Source organism: Styela clava, chromosome 13, assembly GCF_964204865.1.
Source record: "Styela clava chromosome 13, kaStyClav1.hap1.2, whole genome shotgun sequence".
Lineage (NCBI taxonomy): Eukaryota > Metazoa > Chordata > Ascidiacea > Stolidobranchia > Styelidae > Styela > Styela clava.
The window spans coordinates 369,366-379,167 of record NC_135262.1 but is presented as its reverse complement, the minus strand read 5'-3'; positions in this window follow the sequence as shown (position 1 = coordinate 379,167).

Below are 9,802 nucleotides of genomic sequence, written 5' to 3'. Positions count from 1 at the left end.
CAATTTTATTCCGATTTTCCTTATTTTAGTTCTATTACGAGTTCGGGGACTGTCTGTGTTAGCCAAGTGAATATACCACCTGCCCATAGACTTCCGTCCCCTTATACACAACCTAATGTAAAGTAGGCAAACAAAATTAGCTACCTCCATATTGGTACAAACACTTCTGGCGCGCCGAAGAATGTAATGCTCTGAGAATGTCAAATTGTCCAAAATCCAGCATGTCGAAAAGTTGAGTTCACGAGTTGTCTCATTCTTCTTAATTTCAACTTCTTCTGATCTGTGTGAAAAAAGTTGTGATTCATCGACCATCTGTTCGGCTTTTAATTAACTTTTTAGAAATAAGTGCGGCCCGCCAAGATCTGCTACCGTTAATTTTGGCCCGCGAGCGACAAAAGGTTGCCGACCCCTGGGTTGGGGCCAGAGGTTCCCAACCGCCGGTGCTGGTTCGCGAAGCTTTTTCGTCAATCCGCGAGAAATTTCGTTGTTTTTATGTCCTCTCAATCGCTCTACCGAAGACGAGGTTGCGTTGTTTTTTTACGCAATTCTCACGCAACGTCTTTCGCGAGAACTAGGCGCCGAGTAATCACACTTCTCGCAAGATTCAGAAACCTAAAAATCGGCACGCGTGCTTTTTTGTTCTGCGTGCTTTTCCTGATTAATATGACCATCCATATAAAACGTTATGTATATTTCTTTGTTTATACTAGAAAACTTTGGTTGGGCATTTTTGGCATTTGACTCCAACTATTATCAGCTTGGTAATATATTTTTCATAAAAGTTTATGTATACTGTTCACTCCCATTTATAAAATTTATCAGTGGCAAACATTACAAATTTATTAGGATAGGATTTACATATTTATCCCTGAGGAGAAGGAAAACCGATAAGACGGCTTATCCATATGGCGAACCACGGCCTCTCGTCCGGTTACCATTCCAATTCGGGTATGGGATTAGTTTTTACTGTATTGTTTGTTTTCGGAAGCATTGACTTGGTGGTGGAGGAAGCCGTAACCGACCAGCGGTTACGTGAACCACCCAACGACGGCGAGGAGTTGCACGGAGTTGCACTCTCTCACATAACCATCCCTGCATAGGATTCGAACCTGCGAACCCACGCAGAGTAATTAGAGGTGCGGTGGCGAGCGTACTCCTAACGCTTAGCCCGTTGAGCCACACCGCCGCGTCATTAATGTGGTGTGGCAAGTAATTTTCATTTTTTCACTACCAGTATGTAATTTTTCACGTTCTTTTCACTCTACAACTTCTCTATGGTTGTGTGTGTGGGTGCGTGTGAGCGTGTGTGAAATATTTCATTTATTTTAGGGGAGTGAACACGTACCGCTTCTTCTTGGCAAAACCTTTCATCTTATATACATTCCGTGCGTTTTAAAACTTATCTAAGGTTTTGTTTGCTCTCTCCTAATTTCATAATCAGTTTTTATTTATTTGTTTTTATAAATCATTTTATTGTTATGCTGATTATGAAGTCGAAATAAACTTATACTTATAACAGTCGAGAACGGTATATTATTCCAGTAAGATATGAACTTGTTGCGACCCTGCAGGTGGTCACGAGACGCGCAAAAAAATAACACGGGCCACAGAGATCTTTTCCAGTATTTTGAGCAGGCACAGTAGGATTTTGAGCTTGGTGCCAAGTTACCGACGACTTTGTCATTGTAATGTAAGTTGATCTCGCTTGAGGCGTCGGTCAACTGCAGAGGGTTAATATGATAAACCCGATGAAATTGAGAAAGCTTGATGAAAGTTGTGATAACAAATGCACATCTTTATGTAATCGAGCAGTCTGTTTGTCCATGTTTTCAACCAGTTACTTTTATGCTTTATACGAAAAAACATTTTCATCGCTAGCTTCAATTAAAACGAAGCAAAGAAGTCGGCTGCCACAAAGAGATCATTAAGTACAATTAATCTGATAACCTTTTACTTAATCTAATCTATCAACAACCTGGCTTAGAATTGTGAGTTGATTTATTTGACTTAAGTTTATTGTAATATATTTATCGAAGGAAATAAAATCTATACAGGCAATTGTCTGGATCCTTGCTGTTATATCAAATTAGCAGACATCTCAAGCTGAACACGTAACCTATTTATCTATTTTGTTTGGAGTCAGATTAATACCTAACTAATTTAATTAGTCATTACAACAAAAGTCGTTTCCCTTGTCGGCTGCCACTGCAGAGCTACGTGTTGCATAAACTTCTTTGAGGCCTCGTTTGCAATCCTATATTGGAAACAAAACGGCAGCAAATTTTTTAATTGTGTTTGTACGATTTGGCATGTACATGTTTTTCATGTGGAATGTTTTATGTGTTTTTTTTTCTTACTTAACCCATTTCAATTTTTGGCCGGCACATTATTTAATAGTTTTTTTTCGTGTGAAATGTTTTTAGGTGTGCCTTTTTCGTCTAGAAGCATATTGAGTGCCCGACATTGCATCATATTACGCAAATATATGTTCTCCTTTTCTGTCCCAGTCATTTCAATTTTTTGGCGGTTCGCGAATACATTTAATTTTACCGGTCCGCCAGGGTAGACAGGTTGGGAACTACTGCTCTAGGCCAGGGGTCCGCAAATACGGGGTCGCGACCAAATTTTGGGTCGCAGAGCTCTCCACGCTGGGTTGCAAAACAATTTAAATTTACCATAAATATAAGCATCGAGTCTGTGTACCGAATTTAGCTATAACAACATATAAAACTCTGATTATAATTATGGATTTTTCCCCGAGTTTAGACTTCCTTATTTACCGCCGTAACATTGGCCAATCAGCATAAGTGCAGAATTTGGCGTAACAATAAACGTTTTAAAATTGGGTTAATATTAAATTTAAAAATAAAAGGAATGTTATTCAAGTAACGTATCTCTTCTTTTTAGCCTACTGCGATCTTGTAGTTGTCAATTTTGAAAACCCGATCTCACATAAATGGAAAAATGTCTGTAAAGCTTTTTTTTTGCAATGTCGGGGTATTCAGATAGCAGCATTGCCCAAAAGATTGCCAAAGTAGCTTCCATATCAATCGCAAAGACTCTTTTCAACTTATTATTGATTGGAATTTCAATCAACTGAAGATGTTATTAGGACATTGTCCGTCTTTTGCGTCACGTTTCTGCGGACCGGTAGTAACCTTTCCGCGGACCGGCGATGGGTCGCGGCCGGTGGTTGCCCACCACTGCTTTAGTCATTCAGACAGATTTCATGTTTGTGAATATTACCTCGTTTTGTCGGTTTTCGCTTGTTATTTGTTAGATTTTAATTGTTTTTTGATAAATATAAGTCCTAACCTCGCAAAACCATTCTTGAAATAAGTACCAATAATTTTGCAATGGTAGAGTGTAAAGAGGAAGAATTTTACCAAGATCAAAAGTCGGGAAAACATTCGTTACTTAGTTGTTCACATTGTTATATCCTACTACGTACACTACAGGTTCTAAAATTACGGAGCCTCAGGACACTTAGGGCCTCCGCGAGCTACTCGTTCACTTAAAAACTGTCCTCGACCCACTGCCCTATCTCCTCCCTCAACCTTTCTATCCTTGACCCACTGCGCTACCTTCCTATCTCCGACCCACTGCCCTATCTCCCTAACTTTCCTATCCTCGATCCACTGCTCTATCTCCCTTAACCTACCTATCCTCGACCCACTGCCCTACCTCCCTCAACCTTCCTATCCTCTACCCACTGCCCTACCTTTCCTATCCTCGATCCACTGCTCTACCTCCATCAACCTACCTATCCTCGACCCACTGCCCTACCTCCCTTGACCCACTGCCTCAACCTTCCTACCCTCTCTACCCACCTTTCCTATCCTCGATCCACTGCTCTACCTCCATCAACCTACCTATCCACGACCCACTGCTCTATTTCCCTCAACCTACCTATCCTCGACCCACTGCCCTACCTCCCTTGACCCACTGCCTCAACCTTCCTATCCTCTCTACCCACTGTCCCACCTTTCCTATCCTCGATCCACTGCTCTACCTCTCTCAACCTACCTATCCACGACCCACTGCTCTATCTGCCTCAACCTTCCTACCTCCCTAACCCACTGCCCTATCTTCCCTATCCTCGATCCACTGCTCTACCTCTCTCAACCTACCTATCTACGACCCACCGCTCTATCTCCCTCAACCTTCCTACCTCCCTAACCCATTGCCCTATCTCCCACAACTTACCTATCTTTGAACCACGGTGCTTTACTACTCAGTACCTGACCCAACGGCGCTTCACTCACGACCCGATCGCCACACTGAACTTTACTATCTTGGGTCCAACTTCCATGTGTTATACTGGTCGAGTATGCCAATGAGATAATTCAATTGTACGTCGACAAAACATGATTGACGGCATTTGTAAATGTAGGCTGGAATCTCAATTGATAACCAATAACCATAATTAGTAGTTTAAAAATGTGCTACTAATTAGGCTACTGATGGCATCGGGTCTGGAATCACTGGTTTTAAAATTTTAACAGGCCTTTCAATATCGACGTATCTGAGTTCCTTTCGGAAATTCATTCATTGTCGCCTATGTTTCCGTGCAAGGCAAAACGATGAGAAAATAAGCAAGTATTTGCACGCTTGGTCTTTTTCAACGTATGTTCTGCCATGTCCTGCATTTTTTAATCAGATAGGTGTATATACAAATTTCTTTCACGTGACTGAGAAGGCTGAAAAGTCAAAAATATAGTCGCTCAGTGAGTGTAATCCCTTCCAAACTATTTTTAAGCCATGAAATGTTTTGTCGTAGCTAGCGTTGCCAACTGTACTTCAAAGCACAGTCCCACAATTGAGCTTATCTTATCCGCAACTTCATGAAGTTGCAAAGGACGCAGTTCCCACTCAATCTTTGGCATCGCTCTTACTATAAAATGTTGAAGAAAAATACTTCAGATAAGTCGATATCGAATGGTCTGTTAAAATTTTAAAACCAGTGACTCCAAACCCGATGCCATCAGTAGCCTAATTAGTAGCAAATTTTTAAACTACCAATTATGGTTATTGTTTACCATTTGAGATTTCAGTCTACATATACAAATGATGTCAATCATGTTTTGTCGACATACGATTGAATCATCTCATTGGCATACACGACCAGTATAACCCATGGAAGTTGGTCCCGAGATAGTAAACTTCAGTGTGGCGATCGGGTCGTGAATAAAGCGCCGTTAGGTCAGGTACCGAGTAGTATAGCACCGCAGTCCGAAGATAGTTAAGTTGTAGGAGATAGGGCAGTGGGTCGAGAATATGAAGGTTGAGAGGGATAGGCCGCTAAAATCCAACAAATAACACGCGAAAACCAACAAAACGAGGTAATATTCACAACCATGAAATCTGTCTGAATGACTAAAGCAGTGGTGGGCAACCACCGGGCCGCGACCCATCGCCGGTCCTCGGAAAGGTTACTACCGGTCCGCAACAACGAGACGCAAAAGACGGACAATGTCCTAATAACATGTTTAGTTGATTAACAACTCAAACAATAATGAGTTGAAAAGAGTCTTTGCGATTTATAAGGAAGCTACGTTGGCAAGCTTTTGGGCAATGCTGCTATCTGAATACCCCGACATTGCAAAAAAAGCTTTACAGGCATTTTTACATTTATGTGAGATCGGGTTTTCAAAATTGACAACTACAAGATTGCAGTAGGCTAAAAGTAAGAGATACGTTACTTGAATAACATCTCTTTTATTTTTTATTATCTATAATTTCTGTCAAGTTATTCGCTTTTTCAAAGTACTTTGTATTTTATAGTTCTGAATACCGCTAAAAAAGATCAGGATTCAAAAAAAAAAGATATTCAGGTTGTATTTCCATAAAACCTCTCATGATCGCATTTCAGCCAGACAATTTGAAGGTATAAGAGTATATTGAAATAGAAAACAATAAATTATAAAGAGTATCATTTTGCCATGTCATGGATTTTTCAAATTGAATTGAAATAATAATAAAATATGGTATCATGTGATGATGAAAGGGTTAATATTGTTCGATTTAGTGCTGAGTCACAATAATGGAAAGAAGTCTCGTGTAGTTTCGTGCATAACATAACAGTTTTTTGATATGTCAATCCTAACCCCCACCTGACTACGCCATCCAAAAACCAAGTCACCATGACATCACAATACGTCATAGAGCTTGCCAAATATACGATAACTGACTAACGTCATCGATCTCTCTCATATTGGGATCGTTGCGACCATTACACCTCAATGGTTGCGACCAGAAAACGAGAGAAAAAGCTTGCTCGATGGACCTTTCCCCGAGCATCGTTTTCCTTGTTTACTTCGTGACATTGGCCAATCAGCAAGATGCAAAAAGTGCCGTAACAATGCCCCCTTTTCGCATCCGCTCAGACACTTTTCTCACTCAGACAGATTTTCAAGTGTGGTTGTAAACATTACCTCGTTTTCGCGTTTTTGAACTCTATTCGTTAGTTTTCAGTTGTGTTTCAGAAACTTAAATATAAATCAGATAATTCAATGATCACTCTGTCTTCCTAGGAGTTTTAATTTGATTGCAGTAATAAAAATTAGTGTAGAAATAGCTGTGATAGACTAGCCTGAAATTCTTTACCGGTACTTTCAAAAAAAAGATTGCTGTATGCGATGATTCATAATGATGGTTTGTAACACACACCCCATTTTACAGGCGCCAACTCGCGAAAGCACCCTTAAAATAGCCCCGAAAATGTTGCAATGGTAAAGTATAGGAAGAATTATCCGGGGGTCAAAGGTCGGGGAAAGGTCCATTGCGCGTCTTGGATGACAGTTCGTAGAGTTTCGAAGGGCTCTGTTACGTCACTGTGACGTCCTAGTTACGTAATATTTGAATGGCGTAGTCAGGTGAGGGTTAGGATTGACACATGAGAAATTGTTATGCCACGCCCACTAGAAGTAGGTATGTTAGGAACGAAAGTACATGAGACCCCACCGACCCTATCTATATACCAAAGTTACCCTAGCAGACATCTCTCAGCAGACATCTCTCTCGTTTTTGAACGCCCCGATCACTGTTGCCAGAACTCAGATTTCAATTGAGCGATGCGAGAGTTTACGAAAAAGGCATCGATGCAAAATCAGCTGATGCTTTATGCGTTGCCAGATTAATCATAAAAACTGTGAATAATTGCCAAAAAATCACAGTTCTCCCCAAAATATAAGTGTCTCACAAATATATCCGCTTAGTATAAGAAAGACAAGTATAAGTGTTTATAATGTAAAGTAAACACAACGAGTTTGACAAATATTGGATAGGTGGAAGAGATACTTACTATCGTTTAAACCTGTCCCAGTCGTCAATTTTTAATAAAATTGGTAAAAAGACCTACTTTGCCTCCAAAAAGATGTGTCTTACAATCATAACTCTCCATTTATACATAAACAACAGTAGTACATTTAATAAAGTGTTTATACAACGAGTTTCAAAAAATTTGTATGGGGGGGAAGATATTTCTATTCTCGTTTAAACATGACCCGCTTGTCAATTTATGATAGAAATGGCAAAAAGACCTCTTTGCTCCAAAAAAAGAGTGTCTTGTAATTACGGTCCCCGCATTTACAAAAGACCAGTAGTAGTACATATAATAAAGTGTTAATACTGCGAGTTTGAAAAAGTTTGTATGGGGGGAAGATATTTTTATTATCGCTTAAACATGGTCCGATAGTCAATTTTTGAAAAAAAATGGCAAAAAGAACTAGTTTTCCCCAAAAAATGAGTGTCTTGCAATTACGGGCCCCTCATTTACACAAGACCAGTAGTAGTACATATTATAAAGTGTTAATACAGCGAGTTTGAAAAAGTTTGTATGGGGGGAAGATATTTTTATTATCGCATAAACATGGCCCGATAGTCAATTTATGAGAAAAATGGCAAAAAGACCCCTTTTGCCCCAAAAAATGAGTGTCTTGCAGTTATGGGCCCCACATTTACAAAACACAAGTAGTAGTACATATAATAAAGTGTTAATACAGCGAGTTTGAAAAAGTTTGTATGGGGGGAAGATATTTTTATTATCGCATAAACATGGCCCGATAGTCAATTTATGATAGAAATGGCAAAAAGACCTCTTTTGCCCCAAAAAATGAGTGTCTTGCAGTTATGGGCCCCACATTTACAAAACACCAGTAGTAGTACATATAATAAAGTGTTAATACAGCAAGTTTGAAAAAGTTTGTATGGGGGGAAGATATTTTTATAATCGCCCAAACATGGCCCGGTAGTCAATTTTTGATAAAAAATGGCAAAAAGACCTAGTTTTCCCTAAAGAATGAGTGTCTTGCAGTTATGGGCCCCACATTTACACAGGACCAGCAGTAGTACATATAACAAAGTGTTTATACAGCGAGTTTGAAAAAGTTTGTATGGGGGGAAGATATTTTTATTATCGCATAAACATGGCCCGACAGTCAATTTATGAGAAAAATGGCAAAAAGACCTCTTTTGCCCCAAAAAATGAGTGTCTTGCAGTTATGGGCCCCACATTTACAAAACACCAGTAGTAGTACATATAATAAAGTGTTAATACAGCGAGTTTGAAAAAGTTTGTATGGGGGGAAGATATTTTTATTATCGCATAAACATGGCCCGATAGTCAATTTATGAGAAAAATGGCAAAAAGACCTCTTTTGCCCCAAAAAATGAGTGTCTTGCAGTTATGGGCCCCACATTTACAAAACACCAGTAGTAGTACATATAATAAAGTGTTAATACAGCAAGTTTGAAAAAGTTTGTATGGGGGGAAGATATTTTTATAATCGCCCAAACATGGCCCGGTAGTCAATTTTTGATAAAAAATGGCAAAAAGACCTAGTTTTCCCTAAAGAATGAGTGTCTTGCAGTTATGGGCCCCACATTTACACAGGACCAGCAGTAGTACATATAACAAAGTGTTTATACAGCGAGTTTGAAAAAGTTTGTATGGGGGGAAGATATTTTTATTATCGCATAAACATGGCCCGACAGTCAATTTATGAGAAAAATGGCAAAAAGACCTCTTTTGCCCCAAAAAATGAGTGTCTTGCAGTTATGGGCCCCACATTTACAAAACACCAGTAGTAGTACATATAATAAAGTGTTAATACAGCAAGTTTGAAAAAGTTTGTATGGGGGGAAGATATTTTTATAATCGCCCAAACATGGCCCGGTAGTCAATTTTTGATAAAAAATGGCAAAAAGAACTAGTTTTCCCCAAAAAATGAGTGTCTTGCAATTACGGGCCCCTCATTTACACAAGACCAGTAGTAGTACATATTATAAAGTGTTAATACAGCGAGTTTGAAAAAGTTTGTATGGGGGGAAGATATTTTTATTATCGCATAAACATGGCCCGATAGTCAATTTATGAGAAAAATGGCAAAAAGACCCCTTTTGCCCCAAAAAATGAGTGTCTTGCAGTTATGGGCCCCACATTTACAAAACACAAGTAGTAGTACATATAATAAAGTGTTAATACAGCGAGTTTGAAAAAGTTTGTATGGGGGGAAGATATTTTTATTATCGCATAAACATGGCCCGATAGTCAATTTATGATAAAAATGGCAAAAAGACCTCTTTTGCCCCAAAAAATGAGTGTCTTGCAGTTATGGGCCCCACATTTACAAAACACCAGTAGTAGTACATATAATAAAGTGTTAATACAGCAAGTTTGAAAAAGTTTGTATGGGGGGAAGATATTTTTATAATCGCCCAAACATGGCCCGGTAGTCAATTTTTGATAAAAAATGGCAAAAAGACCTAGTTTTCCCTAAAGAATGAGTGTCTTGCAGTTATG